An 11647-nucleotide genomic window follows, 5' to 3' on the forward strand; every position below is an offset into this window, starting at 1 on the left:
CGGTGTGTGAGTGTGAGTGTGGGTGTGAGAGAGTGTGGGTGTGAGTGTGTGTGTGAGAGAGTGTGTGTGGGTGCGAGTGTGTGGGTGTGAGAATGTTGGTGTGTGTGAGTGTGGGTATGAGTGTCGGTGAGTGTGTGTGTGTGTGAGAGAGTGTGAGTGTGTGCGTGTGTGTGAGAGAGTGTGTGTGTGAGTGTGTGTATGAGAGTGTGTGAGTGTGGGTGTGAGAGAGTGTGGGTGTGAGTGTGTGTATGAGAGTGTGTGAGTGTGTGTGTGAGAGAGTGTGTGTGGGTGTAAGTGTGTGAGTGTGTGAATGAGTGTGGGTGTGATTGTGTGGGTGTGAGAATGTTGGTGTGTGTGTGTGTGGGTGTGAGAATGTTGGTGTGTGTGAGTGTGAGTGTCGGTGAGTGTGTGTGTGAGAGAGAGTGTGTGTGAGTGTGTATTTGTGAATGTGGGTGTGTGAGATTGTGTGAGAGTGTGGGTGTGAGTGTGTGGGCGTGAGTGTGTGTGTGCAGGTGGGTGAGAGTGTGAGTGTGTGAATGAGTGTGTGGGTGTGGGCGTGTGGATGTGGGTGTGTGAGTGTGTGAATGAGTGTGTGGGTGTGAGTGTGTGGGTGTGAGAATGTTGGTGTGTGTGAGTGTCAGTGCGTGAGTGTGTGTGAGAGAGAGTGTGTGTGAGTGTGTATTTGTGAGTGTGGGTGTGTGAGATTGTGTGTGAGTGTGGGCGTGAGTGTGTGGGCGTGAGTGTGTGGGCGTGAGTGTGTGGGCGTGAGTGTGTGTGCGAGAGTGTGGGTGTGAGAGTATGTGGGTGTGAGTGTATGTGTGTGAGTGTGTGTGGGTGTGAGTGTGTGGGGTGTGAGTGTGGGTGTGAGTGTGAGTGTGTGTGAGCATGAGAGTGTGTGTGTGTGTGTGTGAGGGTGTGTGTGAGGGTGTGTGTGAGGGTGTGTGTGAGGGTGTGTGTGAGGACGGGTGTGAGGACGGGTGTGAGAACGTGTGTGAGAGTGTGGATGTGAGAGAGTGTGTGGGTGCGAGAGTGTGTGTGTGTGAGAGCGTGAGTGTGTGTGTGAGAGTGTGCGAGTGTGGGTGTGGGTGTGAGTGTGTGTGAGCATGAGAGTGTGGGTGTGTGAGTGTGTGGGTGTGTGAGTGTGTGGGGGGGTGAGACTGGGTGTGAGAGTGTGTGGGTGTGAGTGTATGTGAGAGTAGGTGTGTGAGAGAGTGTGTTTGAGAGTGGATGTGTGTGAGTGAGTGTGTGTGTGTGAGTGTGGGTGTGTGAGTGTGGGTGTGAGTGTGTTGGTGTGAGCGTGTGGGTATGAGCGTGTGGGTGTGAGGGTGTGGGTGTGAGGGTGTGGGTGTGAGGGTGTGGGTGTGAGGGTGTGTGTGAGGGTGTGTGTGAGGGTGTGTGTGAGGGTGTGTGTGAGGGTGTGTGTGAGGACGGGTGTGAGGACGGGTGTGAGGACGGGTGTGAGGACGGGTGTGAGAACGTGTGTGAGAGTGTGGATGTGAGAGAGTGTGTGGGTGCGTGAGTGTGTGTGTGTGAGAGCGTGAGTGTGTGTGTGAGAGTGTGCGAGTGTGGGTGTGGGTGTGAGTGTGTGTGAGCATGAGAGTGTGGGTGTGTGAGTGTGTGGGTGTGTGAGTGTGTGGGGGGGTGAGACTGGGTGTGAGAGTGTGTGGGTGTGAGTGTATGTGAGAGTAGGTGTGTGAGAGAGTGTGTTTGAGAGTGGATGTGTGTGAGTGAGTGTGTGTGTGTGAGTGTGGGTGTGTGAGTGTGGGTGTGAGTGTGTTGGTGTGAGTGTGTGGGTATGAGCGTGTGGGTATGAGCGTGTGGGTGTGAGTGTGTGGGTGTGAGTGTGTGGGTGTGAGGGTGTGGGTGTGAGGGTGTGGGTGTGAGGGTGTGGGTGTGAGGGTGTGGGTGTGAGTGTGTGGGTGAGAGTTGTGTGGGTGTGTGAATGTTGGTGTGTGTGTGTGAGTGTGTGTGAAAGTGTGTGTGTGTGTGTGTGTGTGTGTGAGTGTGTGTGTGTGTGAGAGTGTGTGAGACAGAGTGTGTGTGTGAGAGTGTGTGAGACAGAGTGTGTGTGTGAGAGTGTGTGTGTGTGTGTGAGAGTGTGTGAGTGTGTGTGTGAGAGTGTGTGAGACAGAGTGTGTGTGTGAGAGTGTGTGAGACAGAGTGTGTGTGTGAGTGTGTGAATGAGTGTGGGTGTGAGTGTGTGGGTGTGAGTGTGTGTGTGGGTGTGAGTGTGTGGGGTGTGAGTGTGGGCGTGAGTGTGTGGGCGTGAGTGTGTGTGTGTGCAGGTGGGTGTGAGTGTGTGTGTGAGAGTGTGTGGGTGTGGGCGTGTGGGTGTGAGAATGTTGGTGTGCGTGAGTGTGGGTGTGAGTGTCGGTGAGTGTCGGTGAGTGTGTGTGTGAGTGTGTGTATGATAGTGTGTGAGTGTGGGTATGAGAGTGTGTGAGTGTGGGTGTGAGAGAGTGTGGGTGTGAGTGTGTGTATGAGAGTGTGTGAGTGTGTGTGTGAGAGAGTGTGTGGGTGTAAGTGTGTGAGTGTGTGAATGAGTGTGGGTGTGAGTGTGTGGGTGTGAGAATGTTGGTGTGTGTGAGTGTGGGTGTGAGTGTCGGTGAGTGTGTGTGTGAGAGTGTGTGTGAGAGAGAGTGTGTGTGAGTGTGTATTTGTGAATGTGGGTGTGTGAGATTGTGTGTGAGTGTGGGTGTGAGTGTGTGGGCGTGAGTGTGTGTGTGCAGGTGGGTGTGAGTGTGAGTGTGTGAATGAGTGTGTGGGTGTGAGCGTGTGGGTGTGTGAGTGTGTGAATGAGTGTGTGGGTGTGAGTGTGTGTGAGTGTGTGCGTGAGTGTGTGTGAGAGAGAGTGTGTGTGAGTGTGGGTGTGTGAGTGTGGGCGTGAGTGTGTGGGTGTGAGCATGTGGGTGTGAGTGTGTGTGTGAGAGTGTGAGGGTGTGTGTGTGTGAGGGTGTGTGTGTGTGAGGGTGTGTGTGAGGGTGTGTCTGAGGGTGTGTCTGAGTGTGTGTGTGAGAACGGGTGTGAGAGAGTGTGAGAGAGTGTGTGGGTGCGTGAGTGTGTGTGTGTGAGAGGGTGAGTGAGTGTGTGTGTGAGTGGGTGAGAGTGTGGGTGTGAGTGTGTGGGTGTGAGTGTGGGTGTGGGTGTGAGTGTGTGTGAGCATGAGAGTGTGGGTGTGTGAGTGTGTGGGGGTGTGAGACTGTGGGTGTGAGAGTGTGTGGGTGTGAGTGTATGTGAGAGTAGGTGTGTGAGAGAGTGTGTTTGAGAGTGGATGTGTGTGAGTGAGTGTGTGTGTGTGCAGGTGGGTGTGAGTGTGTGTGTGGGTGTGAGTGTGTGGGTGTGAGTGTGTGGGTGTGAGCGTGTGGGTGTGCGAGTGTGTGGGTGTGTGGGTGTGGGTGTGAGTGTGTGGGTGAGAGTTGTGTGGGTGTGTGAATGTTGGTGTGTGTGTGTGAGTGTGTGTGTGTGAGAGTGTGTGTGTGTGTGAGAGAGTGTGAGAGTGTGTGAGAGAGTGTGTGTGAGAGAGTGTGTGTGTGAGAGTGTGTGAGACTGAGTGTGTGTGAGAGTGTGGGTGTGAGAGTGTGGGTGCGAGAGTGTGGGTGCGAGAGTGTGTGCGCGAGAGTGTGCGCGAGAGTGTGCGCGAGAGTGTGCGAGTGTGTGTGAGAGTGTGTGAGCGCGTGTGTGAGAGTGTGTGAGCGCGTGGGTGTGAGTATGGGGGTGTGAATGAGTGTGGGTGTGTGAGAGTGTGTGTGCGTGTGAGGGTGTGTGAGGGCGTGTGAGGGTGTGTGAGTGCGTGGGTGTGAGTATGGGTGTGTGAGTGTGCTGGTGTGAGTGTGGGTGTGTGAGAGTGTGTGAGGGTGTGTGAGATGTGGGTGTGGGTGTGAGTGTTTGTGTGAGAGAGTGTGTGTGTGTGAGAGTGTGCATGTGTGTGAGTGTGGGTTTGTGTGTGTTTGTGTGAGAGAGAGTGTGTGTGTGAGCGTGTATTTGTGAGTGTGTGTGTGAGGGTGTGGGTGCGTGGGTGTGTGGGTGTGAGTGTGTGGGCATGTGAGTGTGGGTGTGAGTGTGAGGGTGTGTGAATGCGTGGGTGTGAGTATAGGTGTGAGAGCGTGTGGTGTGAGAGTGTGTGAGTGTGTGTGAATGTGGGCGTGTGTGAGTGTGGGCGTGTGATTGTGGGTGTGAGTGTGTGGGTGTGAGAGTGTGTGAGGGTGTGTGAGTGCGTGGGTGTGAGTATGGGTGTGTGAGTGTGCGGGTGTGGGTGTGTGAGAGTGTGGGTGTGTGTGAGTGTGTGTGTGTGAGTGTGTGTGTGTGGTTGTGTGTGAGTGTGGGTGTGTGAGAGTATTTGTGAGAGAGAGTGTGTGAGAGTGTGGGTGAGTGAGTTTGGGTGTGAGAGTGTGTGGGTGTGAGTGTGTGTATGAGAGACTGTGTGGTTGCGTGAGTGTGAGTGTGAGTGTGTGGGTGTGAGTGTGTGGGTGTGAGTGTGAGGGTGTGTGAGTGTGAGGGTGTGTGAGTGTGTGGGTGTGAGTGTGTGTGAGCATGTGTGTGAGTGTGTGTGGGTGCGTGAGTGTGGGCGTGAGTGTGAGTGTGTGTGAGAGTGTGTGAGTGTGTGGGTGTGTGAGTGTGTGGGTGTGTGGGTGTGTGAGTGTGTGGGTGTGTGTGAGTGTGTGGGTATGAGAGTGTGTGGGTATGAGAGTGTGTGGGTGTGTGAGTGTGGGTGTGAGAGGGTGTGGGTGTGAGAGGGTGTGGGTGTGAGTGTGGGTGTGAGCGTGAGTGTGTGGGTGTGAGTGTGGGTGTGAGAGAGAGAGTGTGTGGGTGTGTGGGTTTGATTGTGTGGGTGTGAGCGTGTGTGGGTGTGAGTGTGGGTGTGAGTGTGTGTGAGAGTGTGGGTGTGAGAGTGTGTGGGTGTGAGTGTGTGTGTGTGAGAGTGTGGGTGTGAGAGTGTGTGTGTGTGAGAGTGTGGGTGTGAGAGTGTGTGAGAGAGAGTGTGTGGGTGTGAGAGTGTAAGGGTGTGTGAGAGTGTGGGTGTGTGAGTGTGTGTGAGTGTGGACGTGTGTGGGTGTGAGTGTGGTTGTGTGTGAGTGTGAGAGTGGGTGTGAGTGTGTGTGTGTGAGTGTGTGTGTGTGTGAGTGTGTGTTTGTGTGAGAGAGTGTGTGAGTGTGTATTTGTGAGTGTGTGTGAGTGTTAGTGTGAGTGTGTGTGTGGGTGTGGGTGTGGGTGTGAGTGTGTGTGAGCGTGTGAGTGTGAGGGTGTGTGAGTGCATGGGTGTGAGTATGGGTGTGAGTATGGGTGTGAGTGAGTGTGTGTGTGAGAGTGTGTTTGAGTGTGTGGGTGTGTGTGTGAGAGTGTGGATGTGTGTGTGAGTGTGAGTGTGAGTGTGGGTGTGTGTGAGTGTGGGTGTGTGTGAGTGTGGGTGTGTGTGAGTGTGGGTGTGTGAGTGTGTGTGTGTGTGAGAGTGTGCGTGTGTGAGAGTGTGGGTGTGTGAGAGAGAGTGTGTGTGTTTGTGTGAGAGAGAGTGTGTGTGAGAGAGTGTATTTGTGAGTGTGAGTGTGTGGGCGTGAGTGTGTGGGCGTGAGTGTGTGGGCGTGAGTGTGTGGGGGTGTGTGAGTGGGGGTGTGTGAGTGGGGGTGTGTGAGTGGGGGTGTGTGCAGGTGGGTGTGTGTGTGTGGGTGTGAGAGTGTGTGGGTGTGAGTGTATATGTGTGATTGTGGGTGAGTGGGTGGGTGAGTGTGTGTGCGTGTGTGAGTGTGTGTGAGAGAGTGTGTGTGTTTGTGTGAGAGAGAGTGTGTGTGAGAGAGTGTGTGTGTTTGTGTGAGAGAGAGTGTGTGTGAGAGAGAGTGTGTGTGTGTGAGTGTGTATTTGTGAGTGTGGGCGCGAGTGTGTGGGCGCGAGTGTGTGGGTGTGCAGGTGGGTGTGAGAGTGTGTGGGTGTGAGTGTATATGTGTGATTGTGGGTGTGAGAGTGTGGGTGTGAGTGTGTGGGTGTGTGATTCTGGGTGTGTGATTGTGGGTTTATGATTTTGGGTGTGAGAGTGTGTGGGTATGAGAGTGTGTGGGTGTGAGTGTATATGTGTGATTGTGTGTGTGAGAGAGTGTGTGTGTTTGTGTGTGTGAGAGAGTGTGTGTGTTTGTGTGTGTGAGAGAGTGTGTGTGAGAGAGTGTGTGTATTTGTGTGAGAGAGAGTGTGTGTGTGAGTGTGTATTTGTGAGTGTGGGCGCGAGTGTGTGGGTGGGTGAGTGTGTGGGTGGGTGAGTGTGTGCGTGAGAGTGTGTGGGTGTGAGTGTGGGTGTGTGAGAGTGTGTGAGTGTGTGTGTGAGAGAGTGTGTGTGTTTGTGTGAGAGAGAGTGTGTGTGAGAGAGTGTGTGTGTTTGTGTGAGAGAGAGTGTGTGTGTGAGTGTGTATTTGTGAGTGTGGACGTGAGTGTGTGGGTGTGTGAGTGTGTGGGTGTGAGAGTGTGTGGGTGTGAGTGTATATGTATGATTGTGGGTGTGAGAGTGTGGGTGTGAGAGTGTGGGTGTGAGCGTGTGAGTGTGTGGGTGTGAGTGTGTGGGTGGGTGAGTGTGTGGGTGGGTGAGTGTGTGGGTGAGTGTGTGTGTGGGTGAGTGTGTGTGTGTGTGAGTGTGTGCATGTGTGAGTGTGTGTGTTTGTGTGTGAGAGAGTGTGTGTGTGAGTGTGTATTTGTGAGTGTGGGTGTGTGAGTGTGGGTGTGAGTGTGTGGGAGCGAGTGTGTGGGCATGAGTTTGTGGGTGTGTGTGTGGGTGTGTGTTTGTGTGTGTGTGCGTGTTTGTGTGTGTGTGCGCAGGTGGGTGTGAGTGTGTGTGTGTGTGAGAGTGTGTGTGTGAGAGTGTGTGGGTGTGAGTGTATATGTGTGATTGTGGGTGTGAGAGTGTGGGTGTGAGATTCTGGGTGTGTGATTCTGGGTGTGTGATTCTGGGTGTGAGAGTGTGTGGGTGGTGAGAGTGTGTGGGTGGTGAGAGTGTGTGGGTGGTGAGAGTGTGTGGGTGTGAGTGTGTGTGGGTGTGAGTGTGTGTGGGTGAGTGTGTGCGAGTGTGTGTGTGTGGGTGTGAGTGTGTGTGGGTGAGTGTGTGCGAGTGTGTGAGTGTGGGTGTGTGAGAGTGTGTGAGAGAGTGTGTGTTTGTGTGAGAGAGAGTGTGTGTGAGAGAGAGTGTGTGTGTGAGTAAGTATTTGTGAGTGTGGGCGTGAGTTTGTGGGTGTGTGTGGGTGTGTGTGTGTGTGTGCAGGTGGGTGTGAGTGTTTGTGGGTGTGAGAGTGTGTGGGTGTGAGTGTATATGTGTGATTGTGGGTGTGAGTGTGTGGGTGTGAGTGTGTGGGTGTGAGATTGTGTGTGTGTGTGTGTGTGTGCAGGTGGGTGTGAGTGTTTGTTGGTGTGAGAGTGTGTGGGTGTGAGTGTATATGTGTGATTGTGGGTGTGAGTGTGTGGGTGTGAGAGTGTGTGGGTGTGAGTGTATATGTGTGATTGTGTGGGTGTGAGAGTGTGTGTGTGGGTGTGATTGTGGGTGTGAGAATGTGTGAGTGAGAGTGTATATGTGTGATTGTGAGTGTGTGGGTGTGAGTGTACATGCGTGAGTGTGTGGGTGTGTGTGTGTGGGTGTGAGTGTACATGTGTGAGTGTGTGGGTGTGAGTGTATATGTGTGATTGTGGGTGTGAGAGTGTGTGGGCGTGAGTGTATATGTGTGATTGTGTGGGTGTGAGAGTGTGTGTGTGGGTGTGATTGTGGGTGTGAGAATGTGTGAGTGAGAGTGTATATGTGTGATTGTGAGTGTGTGGGTGTGAGTGTACATGTGTGAGTGTGTGGGTGTGAGTGTACATGTGTGAGTGTGTGGGTGTGAGTGTATATGTGTGATTGTGGGTGTGAGAGTGTGTGGGCGTGAGTGTATATGTGTGATTGTGAGTGTGGGTGTGAGAGTGTGTGGGCGTGAGTGTATATGTGTGATTGTGAGTGTGGGTGTGAGAGTGTGTGGGCGTGAGTGTATATGTGTGATTATGAGTGTGGGTGTGAGAGTGTGGGTGTGGGTGTGAGTGTATATGTGTGATTGTGGGTGTGAGAGTGTGTTTGTGAGTGTGTGGGTGAGAGTGTATATGTGTGATTGTGAGTGTGTGGGTGAGTGTACATGTGTGGGTGTGTGTGTGTGGGTGTGAGTGTACATGTGTGAGTGTGTGGGTGTGAGAGTGTGTGGGTGTGAGTGTATATGTGTGATTGTGGGTGTGAGAGTGTGTGGGTGTGAGTGGGTGTGGGTGTGAGTGGGTGTGGGTGTAAGTGTATATGTGTGATTGTGGGTGTGAGAGTGTGTGGGTGTGAGTGTATATGTGTGATTGTGGGTGTGAGAGTGTGTGTGTGTGAGTGGGTGTGGGTGTTAGTGTATATGTGTGATTGTGGGTGTGAGAGTGTGTGGGTATGAGTGTGTGTGGGTGTGAGTGTATATGTGTGATTGTGGGTGTGAGAGTGTATGGGTGTGAGTGTGTGTGGTTGTGCGTGTATATGTGTGATTGTGGGTGTGAGAGTGTGTGGGTGTTAGTGTGTGTGGGTGTGCGTGTATATGTGTGATTGTGGGTGTGAGAGTGTATGGGTGTGAGTGTGTGTGGTTGTGCGTGTATATGTGTGATTGTGGGTGTGAGTGTGTGAGTGTGTGAGTGGGTGTGGGTGTTAGTGTATATGTGTGATTGTGGGTGTGAGAGTGTGTGGGTGTGATTGGGTGTGGGTGTTAGTGTATATGTGTGATTGTGGGTGTGAGAGTGTGTGGGTGTGAGTGGGTGTGGGTGTTAGTGTATATGTGTGATTGTGGGTGTGGGTGTGTGTGGGTGTGAGTGTATGGGTGTGAGTGTGTGTGGGTGTGCGTGTATATGTGTGATTGTGGGTGTGAGAGTGTGAGGGTGTGAGTGTGTGTGGGTGTGCGTGTATATGTGTGATTGTGGGTGTGAGAGTGTGTGGGCATGTGAGTGTGGGTGTGAGTGTGAGGGTGTGTGAATGCGTGGGTGTGAGTATAGGTGTGAGAGCGTGTGGTGTGAGAGTGTGTGAGTGTGTGTGAATGTGGGCGTGTGTGAGTGTGGGCGTGTGATTGTGGGTGTGAGTGTGTGGGTATGAGAGTGTGTGAGGGTGTGTGAGTGCGTGGGTGTGAGTATGGGTGTGTGAGTGTGCGGGTGTGGGTGTGTGAGAGTGTGGGTGTGTGTGAGTGTGTGTGTGTGTGAGTGTGTGAGAGTGTGGGTGTGTGAGAGTATTTGTGAGAGAGAGTGTGTGAGAGTGTGGGTGAGTGAGTGTGGGTGTGAGAGTGTGTGGGTGTGAGTGTGTGTATGAGAGACTGTGTGGTTGCGTGAGTGTGAGTGTGAGTGTGTGGGTGTGAGTGTGAGGGTGTGTGAGTGTGAGGGTGTGTGAGTGTGTGGGTGTGAGTGTGTGTGAGCATGTGTGTGAGTGTGTGTGGGTGCGTGAGTGTCGGCGTGAGTGTGAGTGTGTGTGAGAGTGTGTGAGTGTGAGAGTGTGTGTGAGTGTGAGTGTGTGTGAGTGTGTGGGTGTGTGAGTGTGTGGGTGTGTGAGTGTGTGGGTGTGTGAGTGTGTGGGTGTGTGTGAGTGTGTGGGTATGAGAGTGTGTGGGTATGAGAGTGTGTGGGTGTGTGAGTGTGTGGGTGTGTGAGTGTGGGTGTGAGAGGGTGTGGGTGTGAGAGGGTGTGGGTGTGAGTGTGGGTGTGAGCGTGAGTGTGTGGGTGTGAGTGTGGGTGTGAGAGAGAGTGTGTGGGTGTGTGAGTTTGATTGTGTGGGTGTGAGTGTGTGAGCGTGTGTGGGTGTGAGTGTGGGTGTGAGTGTGTGTGAGAGTGTGGGTGTGAGAGTGTGTGGGTGTGAGTGTGTGTGTGAGAGAGAGTGTGTGGGTGTGAGAGTGTAAGGGTGTGTGAGAGTGTGTGTGTGTGAGTGTGCGTTTGTGTGTGAGAGTGTGGGTGTGTGGGTGTGTGAGTGTGTGTGAGTGTGGACGTGTGTGGGTGTGAGTGTGGTTGTGTGTGAGTGTGAGAGTGGGTGTGAGTGTGTGTGTGTGAGTGTGTGTGTGTGTGAGTGTGTGTTTGTGTGAGAGAGAGTGTGTGATTGTGTGTGTGAGAGAGTGTGTGTGTTTGTGTGTGAGAGAGTGTGTGTGTTTGTGTGTGTGAGAGAGTGTGTGTGTTTATGTGTGTGAGAGAGTGTGTGTGAGAGAGTGTGTGTGTTTGTGTGAGAGAGAGTGTGTGTGTGAGTGTGTATTTGTGAGTGTGGGCGCGAGTGTGTGGGCGCGAGTGTGTGGGTGGGTGAGTGTGTGGGTGGGTGAGTGTGTGCGTGAGAGTGTGTGGGTGTGAGTGTGGGTGTGTGAGAGTGTGTGAGTGTGTGTGTGAGAGAGTGTGTGTGTTTGTGTGAGAGAGAGTGTGTGTGAGAGAGTGTGTGTGTTTGTGTGAGAGAGAGTGTGTGTGTGAGTGTGTATTTGTGAGTGTGGACGTGAGTGTGTGGGTGTGAGAGTGTGTGGGTATGAGAGTGTGTGGGTGTGAGTGTATATGTGTGATTGTGTGTGTGAGAGAGTGTGTGTGTTTGTGTGTGAGAGAGTGTGTGTGTTTGTGTGAGAGAGTGTATATGTGTGATTGTGGGTGTGAGAGTGTGTGGGTGTGAGTGGGTGTGGGTGTTAGTGTATATGTGTGATTGTGGGTGTTAGAGTGTGTGGGTGTGAGTGTATATGTGTGATTGTGGGTGTGAGAGTGTGTGTGTGTGAGTGGGTGTGGGTGTTAGTGTATATGTGTGATTGTGGGTGTGAGAGTGTGTGGGTGTGCGTGTTTCTGTGTGATTGTGGGTGTGAGAGTGTGTGGGTATGAGTGTGTGTGGGTGTGAGTGTATATGTGTGATTGTGGGTGTGAGAGTGTATGGGTGTGAGTGTGTGTGGTTGTGCGTGTATATGTGTGATTGTGGGTGTGAGAGTGTGTGGGTGTTAGTGTGTGTGGGTGTGCGTGTATATGTGTGATTGTGGGTGTGAGAGTGTATGGGTGTGAGTGTGTGTGGTTGTGCGTGTATATGTGTGATTGTGGGTGTGAGTGTGTGAGTGTGTGAGTGGGTGTGGGTGTTAGTGTATATGTGTGATTGTGGGTGTGAGAGTGTGTGGGTGTGATTGGGTGTGGGTGTTAGTGTATATGTGTGATTGTGGGTGTGAGAGTGTGTGGGTGTGAGTGGGTGTGGGTGTTAGTGTATATGTGTGATTGTGGGTGTGGGTGTGTGTGGGTGTGAGTGTATGGGTGTGAGTGTGTGGGTGTGCGTGTATATGTGTGATTGTGGGTGTGAGAGTGTGTGGGTGTGCGTGTATATGTGTGATTGTGGGTGTGAGAGTGTGAGGGTGTGAGTGTGTGTGGGTGTGCGTGTATATGTGTGATTGTGGGTGTGAGAGTGTGTGGGCATGTGAGTGTGGGTGTGAGTGTGAGGGTGTGTGAATGCGTGGGTGTGAGTATAGGTGTGAGAGCGTGTGGTGTGAGAGTGTGTGAGTGTGTGTGAATGTGGGCGTGTGTGAGTGTGGGCGTGTGATTGTGGGTGTGAGTGTGTGGGTATGAGAGTGTGTGAGGGTGTGTGAGTGCGTGGGTGTGAGTATGGGTGTGTGAGTGTGCGGGTGTGGGTGTGTGAGAGTGTGGGTGTGTGTGAGTGTGTGTGTGT

This window comes from Chiloscyllium plagiosum, unplaced genomic scaffold (genome assembly GCF_037043375.1).
Source record: "Chiloscyllium plagiosum isolate Xiang-an unplaced genomic scaffold, Cpla_swu_hap1 HiC_scaffold_41, whole genome shotgun sequence".
Classification (NCBI taxonomy): domain Eukaryota; kingdom Metazoa; phylum Chordata; class Chondrichthyes; order Orectolobiformes; family Hemiscylliidae; genus Chiloscyllium; species Chiloscyllium plagiosum.